Here is a 17,053-nt window from a genome sequence, read left to right as displayed (position 1 = left end):
AGAGAAGTCTTCCAGGCAGAGGGAACAATAGAATTTAAGAGAAAGAAGTGGGTGATAAGTCTGGTTGAGTATTCATGATTGGGACAAAGAATGGGTTCTGAATAGGAAATATAATCAGATAAAGTTATGTCTAGCTAAGCAGAAATTCATGGAGTTGATCAAAGATTGGAGCTAAATTAGAATCCATCAGGTAAAACTGAAGAGAGAGGTTAAGGGACTTGCCCATTGAACTCGGGGCTTCTGCAATCCACATCTGGGGCTCTGTCTACTATCCTTTGCTGATTGTCCCAAAGTTTCCGGCCAGTAGGTATTTTGGCTCTTAAGCAAGGGAATCCTTAGGATGATAAGTCTGCTAGTGGGAGGTGAGAAGGAGCTGTGCCAGGGCATTGGCAGTTGGAGAGAAATATGTAAATTCAAGAGATGGTACAAAGAGGGCTATGGTGATTTAGCTAGACTCTCAGATGAGAAAATGGAATGATTTCACTCTTCTACTCAAAACTACTGACCTCCCTGGCTTCCTTAAAATCCCAATTAAAATCTTACTTTCTATAAGGAAGCTTTTCCCAATCCCTCTTAATGCCAAGAAGTTCTCTTAAATATTTCCTATTTATCCCATATGGATTACTTTGTATGTAGTTATTTGTATGTTGTATTCTCCCATTTGATTATAAGTTCCCTTAGAGTAAAGCCTGCCTTTTACCTCTTTTTGTATCCTCAGTGCTTAGAGTGCCTGGCACATAGTAGGGGCTTAATAAATGTTTATTGGATTGAATTGAATATGGAAAACCTTTGATTATGTTGAAGTACCATTATATAAATGCTAGCTGTGATTAGCTATTAGAGGGGTTGAGGGAGCAGGAGAGAATAAAAATGAATTCAAGTTTTCCAATCTAGGAGAGTGGAATAATAATAGTACTACTGAGAGGCAGAAATGGAGAGTTGAAGAAAGGAGCCAATATGGAGCTCAGGAGAGAAAATGAAGTTGGGCTTGGGACATGGTTGAATTTGAAGTGTCAGTCCCTGGGGTGGAGAACTTCTCTGTAAGTAGCTGGTATCCAGAATTTGGAAAGTAATTAGTGTCCAGAATTTGGAAAAACAGATTTTTAAAAATTTACTTCCTTTTATTGTTCCCTTGAATCATCCAATAATTCCATGAATATAGACTAAATACCATTTCTATTCTGCATCTGGAAAATGGGGATATTTTTTCACTGGGCTGTTGTGAAGAAAAGCATTTTCTAATGTGAAGAGAGATGTTTATGAAGTGATTCCAAAATTCCCTATTGTATCACAAGTCCTCTTGATTAATATTTATGATTGCTGCCTTTCAAGAGCAGATGAATTTATATATATAAGTAGTCTACAAACCTCAAAGCACCAGATTAGTTTCAGTTGATATTACTATTAGTATTAAGTCAATAATGTTATAGTATTATAACAATTATAATTATAACATTCAGTGAAGCAGAATGCTGGGAGGATAGGTCATAGGGCATTCTGGTTAATTGATTTAATTTTCTGGTTACCTGAGGATTTTATTCACATCCTTTTTTTTTTTTAATAAAACCGGTCTCTTTTTGAACCCTGGGCCATCAGCAATCATCTCTATCTTTGTCTGGGCACTGGATTCCAATGATCTGGAGGAGAGAGTGAAGTTGATGACTTTGTGAAGCTCTACCTCCCTCAAATTCAATTCACTAGCAAGTCAGGAAACATTCCTCTGAGCCTTAGTTGTTGTCATCCAGTGCCATGGATGGAAAACTAGCATATGAGGTTTCAAGACTTCACTCACAGGATATATAAACTAAGAGAGAGAGAGAGTGTGTGTGTGTGTGTGTTAACAATCTTTTGAGTTTGTTCAGTTGAATGTCATCAACTTATTTTCTTTTTAAAGCACAGTAGAAGAAAGAAGTAGAGCAGGATAATTGAGACCTGGTGGCTTGGGTTCCACTTTTATTGAGGTTTCATTGAATGAGCAATTAAAAATATTAGTTATTCAATTGCAATCCTCTAGAGAAGAAGATCTGTTGTATCTATCTTTGTATCCTCAATGTTTTGAGTAAGGCTTTGCATACAGCAGGTGCTTAATAGATGGTGAAATGAACCATATTGGATCACAGACTTAGGACTGGAAGGAAATCCATCTAGTACAAGCCACTGATTTTACAGGTGAGGAAGCTTACACCTAAAAAGATAAAGTTACTTGGCTATGGTTGCCCAGGAAGAAAGCATCAGAAGTGAGATTTGGATTCAGATTTTCTGAATGGCAAAGTTAATGTATTTCTGCTGTTCCCTCTGTGCCTTCTTCATTACATCTCAGACTATCCACTCTGCCAACTAACTGCCTCTGGATCGATGTTAGCAATTATTTTGCAGCTGGATGGTACAGTGGATAGAGTGTCAGGAAGACTCATCTTTATGAGTCCAAATCTGGTCTCAGATACTTGTGACACTAGTTCAGTCACTGAACATTGTTTACCTCAGTTTCCTCATCTGTAAAATGAGCTAGAGAAGGCCAGTATCTTGGCCAAGAAAACTCCAAGTAAAACAATTGATCAGACAGAAGAAAACAGAAGAGCTGGTTTCAAATCTTCCCTCTGCCATTTACTACCTGTGTATGCTAGGGCAAATGATTTAACTCCTCATACTTACAGGTGAGGTTTCCTCATCTATTAAATGAGAGAGTTGGAAGAGGCCTCTGGGGCTCTTTCAGTATGATGCCATGACCAGAAGGGGAGAAAGGGGGCAATTACCTTAAAAGCTTCTTTAATATGTACTTTCCAAATTAGCAAATGGGCCCTTCTAGTGCAGCTGAGATTAACTTTTTAATCCAAGAACTAAAAAAAAAAAGGAACTCATCTCAGTGACTTGAGAAATAATATGCTTGATTAGTTTAAAATGTGCTAAACAAATGAGACCACTCAGTGAGAAAAGTTAACTTTGTGGTACTGCTACCAATCTGGTTTTTGGTCATAAACATCCGAGCTCCTCTGCACTGAGCGGGCGGCCACTCTGAATTTTATTCTTTGCTCATCCAGTTGTCATTAGGCACAGCAGCTGATACCATCTTCTATTAGAGAGCCTCCGATCTGTGGGTGGTCTCACCCTTCCTCCCCCCCATCCCATTCCATATGAACACTAATGCTTAGGCACAACAGAGGAAGTACAGGATTCTGAGCCTTAATTCAGAATCTCCCAGACTTCTATTGGTTGGAATCAGGGGAAAGAATAGAAAAGTCGTGAGACACTTAGCCTCTCTTGGAGCCCAGCTTCTTATCGATGTCTCTTTATTGGGAGAATTTTCTATCATTCTGCCATTCCCCCCTTCCACTCCCTCCTGCTTTGCTCCTCAGTTCCATCTTTCAAGTTGTTTACCTAACTTGTAGAAGGAGCTGAAAGAACGAGACTATGTATGTTAGAAAAAACTGAAGAAGCCACGTCTTAGTGCCTGATACACAGCTGTCTGCCTCTACTTTACAAACCAGATGCTCCTAAAAGAACTTATTGGAAGGAAAACAATAGCAGACTTTTGATTCGTAAGCAGCCCTAAACATGTTATAGTGGATGGAACATCTTGAGAATGTCTGAGGCAGATGGACATATTAGATGGCTGATGTTCACTGTGATGTTCTTACAAAGAAATGCTACTAGAAAAAAGCTGGGATTTGGAATTGGAGAATTCTAAATCGAAAAATACAGACTCCTTCTCTCCCCTTCCCCCACCCCCGCCCCCAAGAGTGGCTGGTGTCCACTGCAAGTCCTTAGTGAAATATTTATTTCATGTCTAGGAGAAACACACCATTGGTTTGCATCCAATAGGAGTCGTTTGCAGTGAGACTTCTTTCCAAACATGGCTAGAATGTAAGAGAAATCTGTCATTTCTGGTAAATGTCCTTCAACTTCACACAGCTCAACAATCTTATTTTTTCTAGTAAGAGAACTTTTCAACCACAAAGAAGTTGACTCTGAAAAAGGGAGCCGTCCCCAAGGTCTTTTTCAACAAGGTCTGGAGTCATTCTTGGAGAAACCACAAGTTATCCTCTGGATAAGAGGCATTTTAGCTTCAAGGCTTAATTTCATTTTTAACCTAACAGGCAGATAATTTAGGTCTCTCTGTCTCTGCCTCTCTGTCTTCTGTCTCTCTCATTTTGTTTTTGTCCCCCCTCAAAAAAAAGTTTTCTGGAGCCCAGGGGGATTGGCTAAGAGCCTTGGCCATATTGCATTCCCTCCCTCCCCTATCATCCCATAATATTTCAATATTTTTCATGGCCTACCCTCAATACTGGAAAGTTCTATCACCCTTTTCCCCATTCCTCTTTTCTCTCTCTGCTTCTTTTTCAGTCTCTCTCTCTTCCTCCCTCTCTCTCCTCCCTTCTTCCTTCCCTCCCTTCTTTCTCTCTTTTATCTTGTCTGCCTGTCTCCATTCTGTCCTCCTTCATTCATTCTCTCTCAACTAATTCTCTCATTTGTTCCCTCTCATCTTCTCCTCTTCCCTTTCTCCTCTCTCTTTCTCTGTTATTCACTTCTTTTCCCCTTCCCCTCTGTCTATTTCTGTCCCTTCTTTCCTCTTCCTCTCTTGTTCTTGTTCTTCCTTCCTTTCTTTTTTTCTGTCTTTCTCTCTGTTCTTGTCTGTCTGCCTGTGTCCATTCTGTCCTCATTATTCATTCTCTTTCTCAATTAATTCTCTCATGTGTTCCCTCTCATCTTCTCCCCTTCCCTCTCTTTCTTTCTGTTATTCACTTCTTTCCCCTTCCCCCTCAATGTATATTTTTGTCTCTTCTTCCTCTCCCTCCCTCCCCACTCTGTCTCTGTGTCTCTGTCTCTCTCCCTTTTCCCTTCCTCCCTCTGTCTATATCTCTGTCTCTTTTGGTTTCTCTCTGTTTGGGTTTCTGTCTGTTTCCCTCCATCTCTGGCTCTCCCCACCTCCCTCTCTCCTGGATCCGTCTGTCTGTTCCTCTGCGTTTGTCTCTCTCTCTCTCCCAGCTCCGGGCCCTCCGAGGGGACCCCCCTCCTCCCGGCCGCCGCGGGCCGGGCTGCCAGTGCGCCTTGCTGCGCCTGGCGGGCCCCCTCATTAGCATGACCCCCCGGCCGCAGCCCCGCTCTCCGCTCGCTCCCGGGCTGGGCAGCGTCAGCCAGAGGCCCGCCATCAGTCATGAGAAAGCAGAAGAATGCGGCCCCTTGGCAGGCCTCGCTGCCAGGACGCGGCCCCGCTCCGGGCTCGGACGCGCTTTGTGTGCGCCCCCCTCCAGCGTTCCCCTTTCCCATTGAGTCCCAGCAATCGGCCTCGGGATTCCCAGCCCGAGGGTAGGCTGAGGAGAGCAGTCCGGGACGCTCACTGTCTCCCCTTCACCCCCCCCCCCCGCCCCTTCCCCTGCCCAACCGGGCCCGACTCTGCAGGGATTCACAAACAGAGCCAACCCATCCGGATGCAAGGGAGGGGGGGACCCTGGTTGTGGGGGACCCAGAACCCCCGCATTCCGGAAGACAGCAGTCTTTGTTTTCCGAGCAAGATCTCCTGGGTATTCGCACGGGGACGTTCATGGCATCCTTCTGCCCCAACCTAATCGTGGGTTCCACTTGGCCCCCTTACCGGGGGGCTGTCTCCAGGGAGTCGGCCCTCGCAATCTGCTGGAGATTTCCTCCTCGGCCAAGCAGACCCGGAGCTCCTGGCTCTCGCCTTCAGAAAGCTTCAGTTTCCCACATCACAAAGGAGTATGTGGAATAAAACAGGCCCCCAAAGTTGTAAGTGACAAAAGTAATAAGAACCGCTAGCATTTATATACTACTTGAAGGTTTATCGAGTGTTTTCCAAATACTATCTCATTTAATCCTCACCAACACTGGGGGTGTTGGATGCGGAGGAGTAAACTGAGGCAGACAGAAGTCACGTCACATGCGCAGTGCCCCAGACCAGTGTCAGGCAGAATTTACACTCAAGTTTTCCTGACTCTGGGTACAGAGCTCTATTCACTCCACCACCTAGTGGCTTCAAGGCCTTTGAAATTTTTCCTCTCATAATAGAAAATACTGAGTTTTCCATCAGCAAGCAACTCACAACTTATCATCCAATCATAAGGCTGGACCATCAGAGGCCAGCTTGTCCCAAACCTCTCATTTTTCACATTAGAAATTGGAGGCAAGGGAGCTTAAATGTCTTGTTCCAGTCAGAATTTGAACTCAAATCTGTTGACTCCAAATCCAGAACTTTTTTTTCCTTAGCCACAAAATAATCCCCCTTCTGGCTTCCTCAAGAACCCATTACACCGTGAACATACAAGTGCTGTCCAGAGCTCATTGCGATGTTTGGATTTAAACATCTATTACTACTTGGTTTACAAGTGTGAAGAATTTGAAAATAGAGATTCTGCTCTTCTTTCTTCCCTCAGAGCCATCTAGCTTCTCCTCCCCTGCCTGTATGTTGGAGATGGGAATCTCTAAGTGAATTATTTTGATTATTCCCAAATCGAGGAAGCCAGAATCCTCATTGATCATTTTATCACTTTCTCCTTAAGCTCCAGGGAGTTTTCATTTGGTCCCCAACTCATTGAACAGGTTTTTCAAAGTGCTGAATAATTCCTTGGAACTTCTCTGTTTTTTGAAAGGAAAACGCCTTTCTTGGAGTCTCAAGAAAAAGCCTCCCCTGTAAATCTTGCCGAGTTTCCAACAGACTTGAAACATTCCCTGAGTAATCAGCTGAAGATAATTTCATGCCCTATGGGATCAATGAAAGCCCTTAAGATACAGAGGTCCGGTTGTTGGTGGAAGGCTCACACGGTGATTAGAATTAGGTTGCGGAAGATTTCATTAATTATAGGTGACTGATTTTCTCTGAGAGGACAGCTCAGGTCTCCTTGCCTCCCTCCTTCTCTCCCCTCTCCCCTCCCCAACCCACTCTCCGGCTCATCTCAAACTGTTGTCTAACCTTTTCCTTAATCCATCTCATCTTGAGCTGATGGGAACTGCTTTCATTCTACCTCTTGGGGAGGTAATGAAACAATCTTCTTATTCACTTGGTCCCTCTGAGCCGGTGACACGCAACAAAAAAAAAGGAGAAGGAAAAAAAGAGGGCCCTGATTAATGGCTGCTAATTAGCAATGTTAATGACCAGGTGTCCAAGAGCATGGCCAGCTCCTCTCAGCATGGCGTGATCTCTCAATGAGAGGCCTGCAAATCCATTCTCAGTGACCCTGCCCCTCAGCTGCCAGTAATGAAGCCGAGCTCTCTCATTACTCCTGGGAGAGGCTCAGGGGGTGTCCCAGGCCTGAGAGCCAAACTCTTTTTCTTGGGGTCTAGTGGTCTTCCATTAATTAAGGTCAGCTTCTCTGGTCCCCCAAAAGCTCAAAGGTAAAGAAGTGGGGGATGGAGAGCTTAACACATACTCTTTGCTCTCAAGTAGATTCCTTTCTACATGGGACCAAGAGTTCACTTAAAGTACATAGCACTTTCTTCCCCCTCTTTTAGATTCTCACACTTTGCCAAGATTGTGTGTGTGTGTGTGTGTGTGTGTGTGTGTGTGTGTGTGTGTGTGTGAGTGTGTGAATGAAATCTGCTGGTTACTCCTTGGAGATTTTCTCTTTTGGTAGTTTTTTAGGATCTTCTCTTTGTCATCTTGTAGTCACAAATCACTAGTAGCAAGTTTGTCAACACCCAGGGCCCATGTCTCAAAAGGCCTGGCTCTGCTGCTTGAAAAAAAAAATGAAAGAAAAAATAAATCCTTAACCCTTTTATTCTTCCTCTTCCCCATCAGGGACTGACTGATCCCAGGTGACATTTTGGCAAATAGGGATGATAATCAATAAAGTTGTTTTTTTTTTCATTTTAAAGAATAAATCAAATGCACCATGCACGCTTTGCCGAGTACTAGTCATAGCATGAGATGGAAACAAATGAGCTCATCAATAAGAGATTTCTGAGGCAGAATGGGGAGAGAAATGGTGGATATTTTAATAAGGCAAATTTATGGCGGATGGCAGGAATTTTTTTTTAATTAGTGCTAACCAAAAACTGAATAAATTGCTTGAGAAGGTAATAGATTCCACCTCAATGGAGATCTTCAAGCAAATTTTGGGGTATGATGAAGTTAAAAGGGCTTTCATGAGTTGGACTAAATGGATGGAGGGCCTTTCAGATCCAAGAAAGGTTCTATGAATCTGGAATTGTGTTATTTGTCCTCTGGCCATAAGACTGAGACATAACGGGCTTATAGAAGGGAAGGTTGTATTACAAAGTAATACCAAGTATATGATAAGTCATACAAAATAACTTCAAAAGGGAAGGGGGAATCTGACTTCTGAAACAGAAGTATCAACAGGGCTGAGCCTGGAAGGAAGCTGAAGATTCCAGGAGTCAGGGCTCAATAGGGAGATCTTTAGATTCCTGTGGGACAAATTTAGAGAAAGATATGGAAGTAGGAACAGACAGAAGGCCAGTTTGGCTAAAATATTGAGTAAAGGGAAGTAATGTGAAAATAAATCTTGGAATGTAGAGTGGAACCAGATTGCAAAGGGCTAACACTCAAGTTAAAGGAAAAAGTGGACAAATTTGGTACAAAAAACAAGTTAAAACTTAAATGGGAACTTCATTTTGCATACATAGGATTACAAGGACATAGATTCACAATTAAGAAGGGTGCCTTAGACTTTAGATGTACTTCCACATTTTAATTTTAGCTGGAAAGACATTGGTCAGCATTGAAATTTTCCAACAGAATCCAGCATGGTATGAGAGGAAAAAAAAAACCTTTTAGAAGTAGAGGACCTTGGTTCCAATTTTGGTTCCATCATTAAGCATCATGGGCTTCTGTTTCCTTATTGATAAAATGAGGGGTCTGGACTAATGATTCTAAGGTCCCTTTCAGCTTTAAATTTATGGTTCTGTATTTTGTTGTTATTTAGTTTTATCAGTCACATCTGACTCTTTGTGATCCCATTTGGGGTTTTCTTGACAAAGATACTAGAGTGGTTTGCCATTTCCTTCTCCAGCTCATTTTGCAGATAAGGAAACTGAGGCAAACAAGGTTAAGTGAATTGTCCAGGGTAGCACAGCTAGGCCAGATTTGAACTCATGGAGAAGAATCTTCTTGATTCCAGGCACAGAGCTTTAATCTACTGTCACCTAGCTGCCCAATGATCCTGAAATATGGATAATAATCTGTACCAATTACCCCATGACCTTTGGCAAATCACTAAGTCTGTACCTGTTTTTTCATCTATAAAATAAGGAGTAGTAGTTGGGGTCTTTAGGGTCTCATGTGCCTTTAAAGAGGACATATTTTATGGACAACTAATAAGACTTAGGGCTCTGCCAACTGTTGTCTAGGCTGGGAGGCAAATGTGTACTGTGTCATGAAAGAGAAAGGGAATGACTTCTTTAGATGGGGAAAAAGTGAAAGGAATTTACTTTCCTTTTGATGAGCCATTGTTTTGCTGTGGGGCTCAGATTTTGTAAGCTGTGGGAATGAAGAGGAGAAATAAAAGGGAAAATGGTGGGAAGGATGCTTTGGAAATAATCTCAGGGAAATCCCAGAGGTAGTGTGTGATTAGTGGACAGATAAGGTTTTCTTCCTGATAAGAACTGACAATGGTAAGTTGGAAGTAGGTAAAAGCAAGGGATGTTCAGTGTGTCATATTTTAAGGAGGACATTAATAGACTGCTTTGATGACCAAGATGGTGAAGGACCTAGAGACCAAGCCATATGATGACTGACTGATTGAACTAGTCAGGTATAGCCTAGGGGAAGAGAAGATCTCATACGGAAGGAGAAGAAGGGGCATTTAAGCTCAAATTTAGGAAAAGAAAATAATATTTACTAAAAACCAGAGCTGTCCAAAGGTGGGATTAGTTATTTTGAGCCTCTTTAAGCAAAGAATGGTAGCCTCTTGTTGGATTTATAAGAGATTTGGTTCTTTTCCAGGGATGGGTTCTACTGGAGGTTCTCCAAGCTCCTGTGATTTAATACTTCAATCCCAGGGGGAATTAAGGGAAATGTCTGAAGAAAATCTTAAGTAAAGAACAATAGACAAGCCACTATGGAATCCTTAAAGGAAGAAGAAATGTTCCTTCTTTAGGGAAGCATTGTGGGACAGTGGATTCAGAGGGCCTGGGTTCAAATCTCCCCTCTGATGCTTATTATTTATGTTGTCTTAGAGAAGTAACCTCAGCTTTCTAATCTATAAATGAGGAGACTAGAAAATCTACAAACATTTCACCCCAAAACCAAAAAAAATGAGGAGGTATTGCTCTCTAAGATCTCTCCCAATGCTACATCTCTGATCCTCTGATCTCATCACTTGTAGCCTCTGTAGCCCAATAGATAGATGGATGGCAGGTCTCCCTAGGAGATGGCAGGCTCTTTGAGGGTAGGATGTAGTTTTCCATCTTTATATTCACCTTTCCCCTTAATGTCTTAATTATTTTTGCCACCATTTTGTTTTCTTGGTGGAGATCTTGGTAGAGAAAACCCAGTAGGGAAATACCCTCCACCAGTATAGATTTGCAGCTCATCTGTAACATATATAAGAGAATTGCCTTCAAGAAATGAAGTGACTTATCCAAGGTCACACACATAGCTTGTAGATCATAGGTTATGGATTTAAAAATGAAAGACATCTTGAAGATCTCTTAGTCTAATCTCTTCATTTCATAGTGAGGGAACTGAAGCTTAGAGCAGTGATGCAATTTTTCTAGGATCATACAGCTAGTCACATAGGACCACGGAATCATGGATTCTAATGATAAAATGGGATAAATAGCAGTGTCCACTTCATGGGATAAACTGATTTGAATTTGGTAAAAAAGCAACAAAAAATTCAGGTAGAAGAAGACCAAGGCAGCTAGATGGTGTGGTAGATAGAGTGCCAGGTAAATAGAGGCAGGAAGACACTCATTGTGTGATCCTGGGCAAGTCACTTAACTATGTTTCCTTATCTGTCAAGTGAGTTGGAGAATGAAATACAAACAACTATAAAATCTTAGCCAATGTGGTTACAAAGGGTCAGATACGTGTGAACAATAATAAAATCAGGGCCAAAATTAAGGAGACTTTATTATAAACTTAATTATATATGTTTCAAGGCTTGGAGAAAATTTATGAGACAAGGAAGGAGATAACGAATGTATCTGTGGTAGTTTCATTATTCTCTGAATTTTAAATTTTTTTTTTTTTGGTGACCAAGATGTACATGAACTCCTACTAGGGAAGATGTTCAGACAAGGAAAATCTGCATTGTCCCAGATGGTAATTGCTCCCCAATTAATCATTTCCCAGATTCAAGTAAATGACAAAAATTAACATTTAAGAACAATCTATGTGTGCACTGCATGTAGGATGAACTTATATCAATAATACAATCTTTGAAAGAAATACCAATTATTGGACTCACACAATCACACACATTTTCTTTCTTTAAATTTATTTTAAAGAGTATTTTATTTTTCCAAATGCATGCAAAGATAGTTTTCAACATTCACCTTTGCAAAATCTTGTGTTCCAAATTTTTCTCCCTCTCTGCTTTCCCTCTTTCTTTCCTAAGACATCAAGCAATCTGATACAAGTTAAACATGTGTAATTCTTCTAACCATATTTCCATATTCTTCCTGCTGTTTAAGAAAATCTGATCAAAAGGGAAAAAGAAACTATGAGAAAGAAAAAAAACAAACAAACAATAACAGCAAAAACAGTGAAAATATCATGCCTTGATATTCAGTCTCTATAGTTGTCTTTCTGGATGCGAATGGCATTTTCCATTACAAGTCTATTGGAATTGTCTTGGTTCATCTCATTGTGGAAAAGAGCCAAGTCCATCACAGTTGATCATCATATAATCTTGCTGTTGCTGTATCCAAGATTTTCTTAGTTCTTCTCACTTTTTTCTTTTTTGATTAGCCATATATTCTCTTGAAAATATACATCTAAGGGAGTGAATGTGCATTGTCACATTTCCCCTTCCCAATGTAGTACATTGTTTGCTTTGTACTTATTTCTCTGTTTGGATTTTTATCCCTTTAATAGAGCATAAGCTCCTTGAGAGTAGGAATTGTTTTGTATTCCCAGCACCTAACGCACTGCCTAACATATAATAGACATTTAATATATATAAGTTGTATTGCTATTGAGTGAACAAATATTTCAGATGTTTGTATTTAAATACTAATAGCTAACATTTACACAGCATTTTTAGGTTTGCAAATCTCTTTTACAAATATTATGTTAATAAGCAAATAGACATGAAATAGGACAGAATAGGGGAGATAAAACCTTTACTGCCATAAAATTTGAGTTCGAGGATGGGTTCTAATACTTCCTCTGCATTTGACCTTCAGTAAGTGTCATTTGACCTTGGTGAGCCTCAGTTTCCTTATCTGAAAATTAGGGATAATAGTAATCCCCACTCTGTCTTTCTCCCAGGGTAATTATGAGGATCAAATGAGATTGTGTACCCAAAGCACTTTGCAAACCTCATAATTATTACCTCGTAGTTATAAACTATTAATATTATTATTAGTCTGTCCTAGATTTTATATGGAGACATATTCATAAAGAAGGATCTTTTTATTTAGGATTCTAGTACTTGGTGTTTCAGATGAAAGTCTTAAAATCTATCAGAGAAGACAAAGACTAATAGTTAACAGACCTTCTGAGTTTAAAGGGGACTCAGAGACTTTCTACTCTGAGCCTGTACTGGGTAAAAATCCCCGTCATACCCAACATGTGCTTCTCTAGTTCCTGAAAATAGACCTTCCTTGAAGAGAATCTACTTCTCCCCAGGGTTGGCCAACCTCCAGAGGTAGTTCTAATGCTTGAGATTTTTTTTAACCTTCTGTCAAGCAAAAATCTTCCCTTTTGCAACTTTCATCCATTTCTCCTTTGGGACTGAGCTGAACGAGCCTCATCCTTTTTCTTCATGATATTCCTCCATATACTCAGCACCAGCTATTATGTTTCTCTTAAATCTTCCCTCTTTCAGGCTAAATATCCCCAGTTTCTTCTGCTGATCTACTGTGGCCTGTTCTATAGTCTTTTCTACACTGTTCATCCTTCCTAATTTGGAGTGCCCATCACTGAACAGAACATTTGAATTGTGGTTTGCCCAGGAGCTTCCATCTCCTTTGATCTGGAAAGGGAAAGAATTGGGTGTACCTGACAGCTGTCCTTAGGGATTTGAATGGCTGTCACATGAAAGAAAGATTAGACTCATACTCTTTGACCTCAGAGGGCAGATCTTGAAGTAGCAAGTGGCAGAGTGCTAGATTGAGGTTTGATGTAATGAAAAACTTCCTACAAATTACTCAAATGCAACTGTGATCTCATCCCAGCAGATGTTCTCTGGGTCAAAGCAGATCCTACTCATGCCTACTTCTTGTCCTGTAGATAATGAGCGCAGTGAGGAAAGAGGATGGAGCACCTTGAGAGGGAGCAAGCTCTTCCTCACAAGGCTGGAAAACCACTTGGCAGAGATGTTGGAGAGAGGAGACTGGGTTCGGGTAGAAAGTGGGCTCGATCAAAACTTCCTAAACTGTAGATTGCATTCCTGAAAAATCATGATTTAGTATCAGTATATATTTGATTTGTATATCTATTTTATATACCTATATATCCAGGGTCACATAAAACTTTCTCAGATAAACAGGGTCATGTGTGGGAAAAGTTTCCAAAGTCCTGGGCTTGATCTCTGAAGTTCTTTCAGTTTTGAGATGTATGAGATCTCATGATGCTGGCATTTTGTCTCATTTAGAGACACTAGCTTTTTTCATTGCTTTGGACTCATATTAAGTCAACAAACTTAAATCTAAAACTCTTAGAAGTTTTTCCTTCATGTAGAAGAAGCCTACCATCCTGTGTTTGGGGAAGCGGGAGAGCTAGTTAAGTACCCTTGCTCTCTATTATTGCCCATATGAAATCAGATATGATACTCTACAGGGAATTAAGAACTTAGGGTTCCCTTGACTTACTGGCTCCATAAAACTATATTTTCACAGTCAATCTGAGAGAAATTAGGTGAGCATTTGTATGGAACTCATCTTAGTCCCAGGCCAGTCATCTCTTTAAGGTTCTTTATAAGATTGTGGATTGTGGATCTTTGGAAATTACTGTCATGGTTCCATCTGCAAGGCCCTCTCAGCAGGATAGGAAAATTTCTTGCTCTTCCTTCTCCATTGTATGTGACATTCTCTGAGACAGCCTGCCGTTTTCAATTAGGTAGAGATGTTGCTATCAGATCAATCCAATCTAAACCAATAAGCATTTACTAAATGTCTACTGTGTCTACGATGCAGAGGATTCAAATATATAAAGAAAAACAGTACCTACCCTCAAGAAACTTGATTTCTATAGAAGTGAAATAACTTGAACATAGTTCAATAAATAAAATAATAAATGCAATGAATTACAAGTTAATTTGGGGATGGGAAAAGAGCACTTACAACTGAAGGGTCAGGAAAATCTTTATGGAAGAGGTAGTGCTTGAATTGTACCGTTAAAGGAACTATGGGTATCAAGAGTTGGAAGGATAGAGAACAGGCATGGGGGCAGCTTGTGTAAAGGTACATAGATGATTACTGGAAGATATAAATTATTCTGAAGCTAACTCTAAAGGTTGCTAAGTCAATGAGAGTTGGCCTCCATCCTAAGGATCATTACAGTTGCCATCTTGATTTTAGTGATCCTTTACTATATAGGTGCCTATAAAAGATTATGATGATGATGTTATTGTTATTGATTGATGGTTATTGTTATTAATGCTGATAAATTTACTTCTGAATGGACCTTATTAAATAGTTAATACCCAAGAGTAAAATCAAAAGACCCTTTGATGGAGCTGCTAAATGACACCTAGTGGAGTGCCAGTCCTGGAATCACGAGGGCCTGAGTTCAAATCCAGTGTCTGAACATTTACTAGCTCTGTGACCTTGGGTAGGTTACTTTATCCTGACTGCCTCCCCTTCCCTAAAAAAAAAAGACCCCTGTATAAGACATTTACATGAATTCAATCAACAATATGTCAATAAAGAAGTACACAAAAAATGGTTGAGTCATAAGGATTTGTTGACAGAAAGAGAAGCTATTAGTCTAAATTCAGAATCAGGTCATTTTCACCACAAATTATCTTTAAAAATCCTTGATCAATTCAGATTACATAAAGAAATGGTAAAACTGTACAATGTATCATTCTATAAATGTGGAAATATGTATAGAAGAATTTCACATTTAATAGAGATTACTTGCTGGGTAGGGGTGGGAATGGGGAGAAGGGAGGGAAAATTTTGGAAAGCAAGGTTTTTCAAGGGTGAAAGTTGAAAACTCTCTTTGCATATATTACACATATTTTGAAAATAAAAAGCTATTATTTAAAAACTCAACAGATCATTGTAGATTCATAAGATTCAGCACCTAACAATACCTCCAAAGACAAGTTGCAATAATTTTAAACTGAAGTTTCCTACCTGTCATAGCTAGTGGATGACAGATCTTCATGTTATAAAAAACAGATCCCTAAATATTTCTTAAGATTTAAAAATGTTCTTAAACTGGATTATTGTTATAAGCAAAATTATTTTCCTAAGTATCTCATACATAATGTTAATTTATAAAAATTTAAGAACAATATTGTTCATAGGTTTACGATATTGGATACTCTGATTCTCTAAAGTACATGAAACAAAGGCTTTCAAAATATAAAGACTTAGAGGGAAAAATCAAAGCCATATGAAACTAGGATGAAGTATATATCATTCCCCTCATTGTGCTAATTCCATGCCCCAAATGCTTTTAGTGAGAATAATCTTACATTTCAACTTTTATTCCAATTAAAAAAAAAAACATTTAATCCACATGTGCAAAAGTCCTCTGAACATTAAACTTAAAAGAATGGCAGGAAGAGAACTGGAAACAAAGTATATACTTATCTGTTTGGCTAAATAAATTGTGGTATAGGAGTATAATAGACTATTACAATACCAAAAGAAATGATGAATATGATAAATATAGAGAAACATGGGAAGACTAATACACTGATACAAGAGTAAGTAAATGAAACCAGGAAAATATATACATAATGACTACAACAATACGAACAGCAAACAGTTGTAACAGGATGCTGGAAAATTGTAATAACTGAGCTTGACTCCAAAGAAGAGTTATGAGAAGGAATCTTTATCTAATTTGCAGAGGTGGATGAAAATGGGTCTGGAACATTTCATATAATATCCAACTTTTCCAGTATCTTAGTATCACTAAAGTTCTTTTTGTGATTCAGTAAAAGAGATGACTTTTCTGGTTGTGGAAAGGAGAGGAATACACTGGGCAATGGAGTTAATTTAAAAATTAAAGTAATCAATAATGTTTTATTTTTTAAAAGATTATAATAGCAGAATAGTGACTTGTTTCAAGATTGTTTCTATTTGAACATCATCCAAAATGATGAGAAGAGTGAATTAATTAGAATAACAATGGAAATTTATATAGCTCTTTACAATCTGTAAGGAGATTTTTATATATTATTTTATTTGAGCATCATCATAAAATAGTAAGCACTATAGGAATTGTTATCCTTATTTCACAGATGAGGAAAGTGAGTCTGAGAGTTCAAGAGACTTAACCTTAGCCACAGAGCTAGTAAACATTTAAATCTAGGTCTTCTTGATTCCAAACTGGCACTTTATGAAGCCTAGTACACAGCTCCATCAACACACCCCCTGAGCCTCAGTTTCCTTATCTGTAAAATGGAGAGAACAATGGGACCTGTCTCACTGGGTAGTCGTAAATGTCAAATGAGCTAATAAACATAAAGTCCTCTGTAAGGCTTAAAACACTATTTAAATACCAGCTATTCCTATTATAATGTGCTGGAAAGCTTGCACTGCTCTAGATATTGGAGCTGACCCTGAGAATGCACTTTGTTTCACAATCCTGAGAACTGTGTAAGAAAAGCAGGTGCAGAAAATGGAATCCCCAATTAAAAAAGGCCACCAGGATTTCTATTATAGCCTAGCAGGGATAGCATTCAAGTACTTCAAATAAGCCAAGAGAGAATGTGAGGAAGCCACTTTCTTTCTC

The sequence above is a fragment of the Antechinus flavipes genome, chromosome 3 (assembly GCF_016432865.1).
Source record: "Antechinus flavipes isolate AdamAnt ecotype Samford, QLD, Australia chromosome 3, AdamAnt_v2, whole genome shotgun sequence".
Taxonomy (NCBI): domain Eukaryota; kingdom Metazoa; phylum Chordata; class Mammalia; order Dasyuromorphia; family Dasyuridae; genus Antechinus; species Antechinus flavipes.
This window is presented reverse-complemented; position numbering follows the sequence as displayed.